Raw genomic sequence first — 10,151 nt, forward strand, 5'->3', positions numbered from 1 at the left:
CGGAAAATAGACTCGACCACCCATCGAGAAAATGTCCACGTGCTGGCGACGATGCAGCTAGCGTGGAGCTTCGTTGTTTTCAGTCACACGATTCACATTATCCTCACTTCGAATCGCTCGCCTTGGTTAAATAACTGACGAAAACTTTCAAAACTTGGCACAAGGACTGATGATGATACTTTCTTCCACGTGTAAACCGGTGAGAACAAAACAAAAAGAACTGACCGAGGCAAGACACGTGTTTGCGGTTTTCAAAGCTGTGATGTCGATGTTGTGTATGTAAACGATCTTTTCATTGGTCTACCGGTTGCCAACAGCAGCCTTGAACTTAAGGTACACCAAATTTCATTGGATGTATTTAAATAGTCTTGTTGGGCGACCCATCTAAAAATAGGCAAATTATACACAGTTTGTAGACCGTTCCAACACCCGCTAGAAGTGGACTGCTGTCTTCCTCAAAGGTGCGAGCTGACAATTTTCCTGCACAGCGCACTCCGCTACCGCTGTCGCTGTGCTATGAGTCGTTTTCAAGCACAAATATCTCCGCTTTGGAATCATGTACATGCCACAAAATCCACACACAGTAAGAAACAACACCATTGAAGAAAATCTTGTTATTTGGTTGTTTTATTACAAATAACAACAGAGTAAGAGGCGAACAAAAGTAGCAAAAATATGATACGGCTACAGTCGCTTTGAGCTCGCAGCGGTGGGCCTCCCTAACAGTTGACCAGTCTGTCTGGGCTAGTGGCCAGGAAAGGCATTTCCCTGTCTAGCACAAGTCCACTCTTGTGAACTTGAACATGCCCATGATGCTGGCTTTGCATGTGCAGCAGATACTTTCTCTTTGCTGCAGCTTCGTGGGTCCTTCCCCACTTGATGTGTTCATTGTTCAGTTGCGGTCTGTAACCAAGAACGGTCTTGAGCAGACCATCAAGCTGGGTTGATGCCTTTCTTTTGCAAACTTGCCCAAAGTTGCTGGAAGTGAGCTTCCCTTGGCTTAGACGGTAGTTCTGCCCAGGCCTGACTGAGGGATTGTTGTCTCTTGCTCGATAAGCAGAATGTCCTCATCTGAAAGTATTTGTTCGCTAGCAAATTTAGTGAACACTGTTGTGCACTTGTCACTCTTCAAGTCCACAAAGTCAGCAAACATGAAGTCAGGCACAGGATTGGAAGGCAGTCTTTTTGGCTCTTCGGAAGGCACCTCCTTTGCCAAAAAGTTAATCACAATCCCACAATCAGGGTTGCAGCTTTTTAGCTTTTCAGTCAGGCATTGCAGACTGATGCCACCGCTTCCCGAGAATGTTGATACCTGCCTTGCTTTTGAAGTCGACAGCCTTTTTGGGGCTCAGTTTCCCCTTCCGTGGCAAGTTCCACTTGCACTGGGAAGATGTAGATGCATCCAGTCCATTTCGCTTGTGCGCAGTGATGTCCACCAAAGCATACAAGAATGCAGACACGTGATTGCATGAACCTTTACGCCTGAAACATAATGTGGGGGTTGGGGTTGAAACTACAGTCATTTGACCATTATATTAACAGCTTTCAACTGTGGTTTTTATATTTTGCTGCTCTGGCTGCACTGACTAAGCCTTTAAAACAACCTGAATATTTTCTAGTACATATTGACGATGACCGTGGTAAATCACCCATTTCCAAAACAGGAAAAACCGGAGCTGTGCGGAAACATGGGGAATGGTTAAAATTAGACTGATTAAACTTGTGCTTATAAATTAAAGGGCAGCTGTTGGGTTGTGGCTCTCAAAATCTGTTCATCAGAATGAGTTCTCATGTAACTGAAACTATACTTAAAAGTTACTTGGTGATTTTAACAGCTTGATAACACAAGTCCGAAGATTTTAGACATGCTACAATGTCTTTAATCGAAGAAAGTTTGCATTCTTGGCTGAGTCAATGCAGCCCGCTCGAAAATTACTTCCCTTGGACGCGTGACATCAGCCGAGGAATCGGCCGGGTTGAACAGTGCTCTCTTTATGCCGTGTAGTGAGCGCAATCGGGTTGTCTAGTCAAGCCCTAAAGCATACTTCACGGGTAGGTGAAGAGAAACTTAGGATGGGGTGTCTTCTCCCAGGCCCAAATTTCGCAGTAAAATACGGAGTTTATAAAGTGTCTTCCGTCCCCCTCCTGCTTTTGTTCAGGTGTTCCCACTTGAACCCTGTTTTTGTTCAACTTATTGGCATATAATGTCACGCGTCAAGGGACACAACTCACACACAGACACACACATGCACCCACAAACACAAACACACACACACACACACGTGTTATCACACACGTGTAATCATACACACACACACATACACACACACACGTGTTATCACACACACACACACACACACACACACACACACACACACACACACACACACACATACCCATGTTCCCGTCATTGCGAGGTATGTTAATGTGTACCTGAGAGAAAATGTAAGTTTTACACCCCTACGGCAAAGCCATAAGGGGCATGTTACACGGGAAAACCCGGCTTTGTATGAAAATAAAAAATAAAAATGCGGGGGGGGGGGGGGGGGGGGGGGGGGTAGACAGCTGGCTGCCGGCTGCTAGAGGAGACCTGAAATGGGCTAGGGACCGGGTTGGGTCGTCTTGGGTCAGTGCTGAAATGGTTACTTTATTGGCTGTTGGCCGAACGGACACCCGAGCTTCATATTTTTGCATGCATGTATTCGTGTTTCCAAGGCCTGAGGCTTTCGCTGTGACCCTGGGATCTTTATCGTGCGCATGCGTGCACACGGGGGTGTTCGGACACCGAGGAGAGTCTGCACAAAGTTGACTCTGGGACACACATCCCGCGCCCAACTTGGGGGTTGAACCCACGCTGATAGTAGCAACCGGTTTTAAAGCCAGCGCCTCTACCGACTGGGCAAACTCCCCCCCCCCCCCCCCCAATTGGTTGGGGTCAAGAAGTTCCATGGAGGGCGGGGGGTATGGAGTAACACATAACAGAACTAGCTCAGTTGGTAGCGCGCTGGATTTGTATTCAGTTGGCCGCTGTCAGCGTGAGTTCGATCCCAGGTTCGGCGGAAATTTATTTCAGAGTCAACTTTGTGTGCAGACTCTCTTCGGTGTCCGAACTCCCCCCCCGTGTACACTACATTGGGTGTGCACGTTAAAGATCCCACGATTGACAAAAGGGTCTTTCCTGGCAAAATTGCTTAGGCACAGTTAATAATTGTCTAACTATACCCGTGTGACTTGGAATAATAGGCCGTGAAAGGTAAATATGCGCCGAAATGGCTGCAATTACTGGCCGTATAAAATTTCATCTCACACGGCATCACTGCAGAGCGCCTAGAACTGTACCCACGGAATATGCGCGATATAAGCGTCATTGATTGATTGATTGATTAACACAGGACTACAAAATGTGTGTCTTCGGACACATTTAGCTTAAGATTCCAGAAGTGGATCTGTGCTGTGCTGGGTCTGCTGCAAAAGCCCTAAACATTGATACAGTTCATCTCTGCGAAGCCTCTCAACTGCCCGCTTCCTCTTCTGAATTTCATTTCTAACTGTGCACTTGATTTTGTTCCAGCTTTTCCCTGCCAAAGATTTTTCAGATTTGATAAGTGCCTCACACTCTCCTTTCTTCGGCACACTGGAACTGTCAATGTGCCATCTGAAATGGCAATGAATGACGCTCATTTGTGCAGTTGTCAAGAAATCCCTCGATTTTTATTGTTTGTGTTTTTTGCTGTCTTGCAACTGCGTAGCTTTGCAGGTGGCTGTGGGAACAGATTCTTCTGTCTCAACTGGGTCAGTCTCTGTTTCCTTGTCTTCGGTGCTGTTGTCTTGTTCATTCTCGTCTTCCTCTTTCACCTCGTTGTCTGGTATTTCAAGATCAACGTCTATTTCTTCCAAGGTCTTTCCTTGGAATCTGCTGATGTTTCCTTGTTCCATGCAGATCAAGAGTCGACTGACTTTCGCCAGCTGATATGTGTCGTGCGGGAGTTGGTAGAATTCACGATGAACTGCAATGTTGTGACCCATATGCCCACAAACTTGTTCCAACTCATGCTCGGTGAGGTTAAGAACCTGTGAAACAGTGGCAAGGTGTTGACGAAGCCTGGTACTGGTGATGTTCTCTGGTTGTTTAGCTCCACTCTCCTTGGCTGCACTACTGAGGCATTCATATCCAGCTAAATGAAGGATGATGTTTGCCAATGTCACTTTTTCAAGCTGATGCCATGCTGGCGTTGTGGGACTCTTGCCCCTGGAGCAATTTTTTGATTAGTGCTTTTGTGAACAAGAAACAATTAACAAGTGGCTCTATCCCACCCCCTTTCCCCGTTGCGATATAACCTTCGTGGTTGAAAACGACGTTAAACACCAAATAAAGAAAGAAAGAAAGAAAGTTGTGGGACTCTTCACTAATTCTGCCAGAGACTTGCTTCTTTCTTCTTTTAAGTACTCGGTGACACGCCTTACGTCTGTAAAGCCGATCTGTGGTAGCTTCACGGAAACATTAACTGTCTGTGTCTAAGATGTTACTGTGCATGTGTTTTTAAAAGGCATTTGTCAGGATGGCATTCAAACCACAAGCACCAGACGAACAGAATACTTCCGACAACAAAATGTAAAATCAACAAGAGTGTAGTGAGATTCCAAATTGTATTCAGACAAAAACAATCAAAAAAACATTCGTGGGTTCTTCCATAGAAAATATATCTATAAAGAATCTAGGTTGGCTTTAATACAGTCTTTCCTTCTCAACTAACAAATAAATTCACACCTTTAACCCAGCTCGATGTACCTCCCCGGTTCACGATTGCAAGTGGGACTGGAGCCGCGTATCGAGGACGTGGTTTATTTGGTCAGGCACTAAGGCTCACATACCAGCAAAACCACACGCAACTCCAGGGAGAGGCACCAAGCATAAGGAAAGATTCCCGCACCTTTAACCCAGCTCAATTTACATCCCCCCAAGTGGTAGTTTTGATGACCCTGACTCTGAAACAGGGGAGACGCATGCTTCAGGCACTTATTAGGCACCCTACTCTCTCACACGTCTCCCGGCCTCATGAGGACTCTGGCTCTTGAGTCTTATAGCTGACGGGGCTTCCTCCCACGTCACCTTAGCGAGACCAATGAGAATCTCGCTCTGGCAGCGCGGGAGCAAAAGGGAGGGGAGGTGGAGCCCGGCTCCGAGCCTGCTGCCAGCCTCCTACAAACTGAAGTTAGACTTCCTCAAACAAGAATTCTTCTATTAAGAAGACCTACAGGGATACATATATAATCTATGATATATCATGTTATATTTACATGTAATCTATTCTGTGTGGAAAATTTCCCCCGCGGGTTATGGGGAAGAATTTACCCGATGCTCCCCAGCATGTCGTAAGAGGCGACTAACGGATTCTGTTTCTCCTTTTAGTTTTACCCTTGTTAAGTGTTTCTTGTATAGAATATAGTCAATGTTTGTAGGGAATATGTAAGCAGTATGTAAGAAATGTTAAGTCCTTTGTACTGGAAACTTGCATTCTCCCAGTAAGGTAATATATTGTACTACGTTGCAAGCCCTTGGAGCAAATTTTTTATTAGTGCTTTTGTGAACAAGAAACAATTGACAAGTGGCTCTATCCCATCTCCCCCCTTCCCTTCGTCTCGATTTGACCTTGAATGGTTGAAAACGACGTTAAACACCAAAGAAAGAAACACTTTGTTCTTGTGCTATGTACGAACATTTTTGCTTACTTCACTTTCTCGTTATGACATTAAATTAGCTCTGCATTTGTGTAGGCATTACAATAATTGGAGTCAAAACATTTGTATTAAAATACAATTCTTTGTATTTCATAAATTTAAACGAGCACACATAACAAAGGCGCACCTTCTTCAGGAATCTTGACTGCTGCTGTGCAACAATTTCCATGGTAGGTGGAGGGCTCTTTGGGGCCAGATGACTGGAAATTTGTCTATTGTCGGATGGACTCATCGGTAGTGGCCTGTGCATTCCTTCTCTGGAGCTTAGCCTTTGCAGGAAGATTTTCGTCTTCAGCTTGTTGATGTGTGCGTTAAGGTCTTTGGAACTTTTACCTCCACTGCCGACCATCTTTGTTTGCAGGTTCAATCGGGTCTACAATAAAAAGTCAAAGATCACCTCTAGCTGAATGCTCCTCAGTAGCATTAAAGCTGCAACGTGAACAGAAAATGATATATGTGAGCATATGAGGGAATATTGGAAGGGCGCTGGTTCTGCGCGACGCTTAGTTTTTGAGAAAGGTGTGACCTACGAAGAACAGGACGTCACATTCCAAATAAAAACGACCATGTTGCAGGTTGAAGCCGATAAGATTGCATTTCTTCAGGAGGTTTCCACAAAAATAGGCAGCATAGCGCTGTGCTTTGTTCGTGTCTCCCTCTTCTGCCTCTTCCAAGAGGCGACTAACGGATTCTGTTTCTCCTTTTACCCTTGTTAAGTGTTTCTTGTATAGAATATAGTCAATGTTTGTAAAGATTTTAGTCAAGCAGTATGCAAGAAATGTTAAGTCCTTTGTACTGGAAACTTGCATTCTCCCAGTAAGGTAATATATTGTACTACGTTGCAAGCCCCTGGAGCAAATTTTTGATTAGTGCTTTTGTGAACAAGAAACAATTAACAAGTGGCTCTATCCCATCACCCCCCTTCCCTCCGTCGCGATATAACCTTGAACGGTTGAAAACAACGTTAAACACCAAATAAAGAAATAAAGAAAGCAAATTTTTGATTAGTGCTTTTGTGAACAAGAACCAATTAACAAGTGGCTCTATCCCATCTCCCCCCCTTTCCCCGTCGCGATATAACCTTCGTGGTTGAAAACGAAATGTTGGCGCATTCATATTCATAAGAAAGGACACCTTGCTACAAAGGACAGTGGCAAGGCTCCCCAAGAGCGTCCTTTGCTCGCAGGTTTTACTGTAACTGCATGAACTTACAGTTGTGGGTGGAAGTTATTCGGCAAATTGTGTGTATCACTGTATGGCAGTCCATGTTGTTTACTGAACTAATCTGATTCCATTGTTTATGTTGACAGTTGAACAGAGTTGATGAGGACTATTCCATTCACTAGTAAAATACCGAACTTACATCCCGCAGTGGGGCACTGCGGTTATGAAATTAAAAGCCCCTCCTGTTTTTGGAACCGCAGGAGCTTTCTAGTTTGCTGTTAGGTAGATTTTTGGTTCCTCTTTCCTGTCATGCTCTCTTTTTCTTCATGAATTCTTTTCTTTTTTCTGCCTTCTTGCTCATTCACCTGTATTTTTTCCAAAAATCTCTTCTCTTGCCGCTTGTCTAGCGATTCATGTATAGTTTAATCTGTTAGTGTTCTGATGTAAGTCCAGCAGTAGATAGGTTAAGCCTATTTTAACATACTGGAAACTGGTAATCTTCCAGTAGGTATTAATTTAGTTTTACTAAAGCCTGCTGGGACACAAGTAATGGGTTAGTGCATTTGTAAACAGGAATCACTTGACAAGTGGCCCCCTTCATCCCCCCCCTTCCTCGTCCTGATATGGCTCTGCGTAGTCGGCTGGACGTTAAGCAACAAATAAACAAACAAACAAACAAACCGAACTTACAACTCTACAGACATACACCTTGCACACAGAATTATAAGTAATCAGCTCACTCAACCACTCCAACCCAAACGACAGACATGCATACTATATCACTTATCAGCAACTATCACTTGTCACAGAGAATACAAACCATGATTCTAAATCACAACCGTCTCTGTGAATCACTTCTGCTAGTACCAATAGAAGCGTGCAGTGACAGTGATTTCTGTTGCCAACTAATTGATGGCAAGATCTGTAATATTCTCACAGTCACGGGAAGAGAGGTAGTCCCCTCCTTACTCTGTTGGAGAAAAGTTCTGGCACCACTGGCACCACTGGCACCTCTGGCACTGCATTGGCATAACAAGATTTCAGCTGGCTTTTCATTGTGACCCAGACAGCAGACCTAAAAGTGCTTCTTTCAACTGACATTCCTTTCAGTGTCCAAATTACAAAATCGCACCATAATTTTTTCTGAAACCCCCATCTGGCCTTGAACTTGAAAAAAATAGCTGTGGTTTTCTTTCAGGCGCACCTTGCCATCAATTAGTTGGCAACAAAAATCACTGTCGCTGCACGCTTCTTCTGGGGTCTTGTGCACAGAAGGACACTTCACTTCCAAAAGCCCTTGAACCGGCTGGCAGTGTTGACAGTTGACCAGTCCCTCTGGGCTGGTGGCCAGGAAAGGCATTTCCCTGTCGAGCACAAGTCCACTCTTGTGAACTTGAACATGCCCGTGATGCTGGCTTTGCATGTGCAGCAGATACTTTCTCCTTGCTGCAGCTTCGTGGGTCCTTCCCCACTTGATGTGTTCATTGTTCAGTTGCGGTCTGTAACCAAGAACGGTCTTGAGCAGACCATCAGGCTGTGTTGATGCCTTTCTTTTGCAAACTTGCCCAAAGTTGCTAGATGTGAGCTTCCCTTGGCGTAGTTCTGCCCAGGCCTGACTGAGGGATTGTTGTCTCTTGCTCGATAAGCAGAATGTCCTCATCTGAAAGTATTCATGGGTGAAAGTAGCCCGTCAATTGACTGAAATCCGTCAATCTGAAAATAAGTCTGACGGAAATTCCGTCAATCCGCAATTTTTATTAAAAAAAAAAAAAAAATTTTTTTTTTTTTAATTTTTAAGCGAATCGCGTTTTTGAACTGCTATGCGGTAAACCCCGTAGGTGAGGTTTCTTCGCTTTCGGATTCGCTCTGCATCACGATAAAAAAAAAAGTTCTCGCGTTTTGGCAGGCATTATGAAGTGGTGACACGATTTCTGCGACAAAGATACCGGTTTTGACGGAAAACGCATGGACAGATCTTATTGATGCTGGTCTAGCCAACAAATGGCGATGGGACTGGTTGGAGTTCATGAAACTAAAACTGTGTGTGATAAGTTTGGTGCTTGAAACTCAAGTGCTTTTCCTTGAGAACTTTGCACTATAAGAGATGCTACTGCTTAGTTGCTACTTTGTGCAGTGCTACATCATGCTGTTTGCATGTGTGACATTCTGTTTCATCATTTATTTCAATGCCTGTCTGGCAATGTTTGCTTCTTATAATTAAATATTTCGAACTTTTATTTCAGTTGTTCAGTTGTTCAGTTTCTATTTCATTTAGTAATTGGCTGTTGTCAATGTTAATTGTTATCAATTGTGTCGTTGTGTTGGAAGATGCAAGTGTGAAAAGATACAAAAGAAAAATGATTACTTCTGTGAATTGTTTTGATTTTGTTTACCCTTTTTACCATATCATTAGAATCTGAAGGTTTTTTTTTTACCTGCATGATAGTGACAAGAAGTGTATTTTTTTGCCAGGAAAGGCCACAAAATCACAATGTATAATGCAAAAATTCGTTTTCTGTTTTTAAATGACTACCACATAAACAATACAGTTATGAAGTATTTCTCATGCAGATTCTATCCATACCAAATTTATGTCTGTCAGTCGCCTGGATGCTGAGAAAATTGACTTTGTTCAAGAAAAAAAAGCACTTTTTTTTGCACACAAGGCGTTACGCGAAACGCATGGTACATTGAACTCCCTGATCCATGGGAGATCTCTCGGTTTTTTCCCACTTCAACCATGTCACCACTGTCTCTGGCTCCTTGATTTTTCCCCCCAAGAGAAGCAGCAAATTGACTCACACCGCAGTTCTCACATCTTCTGTCCACACACTCTCGTTTGAAGACGTTTGAAGGGGTAGGGCAGAGTGTGCGATCACAGAGTTCATCTATGTGATCAATTTTCAGGTCTGGTGGTAGGAAGAGATTTAGTTTTTCTGCCTTCAGCATAGGGTTAACGCAGTGCTGACACAATCACTGCCTGAATGCCCTGCTGCTGGAGAGGAGGATGTGCTCTGGTCTTCTTCTCGAAAAGGAAGTAAGTGAGATCTTGTACTGCGGGTTTTCCTGCTGAAGCTCCTGAAAGAGGCACCTCACTGTCTTTGTTAGAACCTTTTTTGCCTTCATTGTGATCGTGCTGACTTAGTTTTTCCCTGGTAAGTGTAATGCAGCCTGCTCATAGAAATCTTCTACGCGGGTGTCCCTTGGAGTGGTGCGTTTATAGAGGTTTTTCCTTTTGAGAATTGAAG

General features: G+C 43.9%; 1 pseudogene; it reads right to left on the bottom strand.

The window, feature by feature from the left end:
• Positions 1–7,842: 7,842 nt before the first annotated feature.
• On the bottom strand, positions 7,843–8,568 carry LOC138954422 (uncharacterized; annotated as a pseudogene).
• Between the last annotated feature and the right edge of the window lie 1,583 nt (positions 8,569–10,151).

The sequence above is a fragment of the Littorina saxatilis genome, linkage group LG1 (assembly GCF_037325665.1).
Source record: "Littorina saxatilis isolate snail1 linkage group LG1, US_GU_Lsax_2.0, whole genome shotgun sequence".
Lineage (NCBI taxonomy): Eukaryota > Metazoa > Mollusca > Gastropoda > Littorinimorpha > Littorinidae > Littorina > Littorina saxatilis.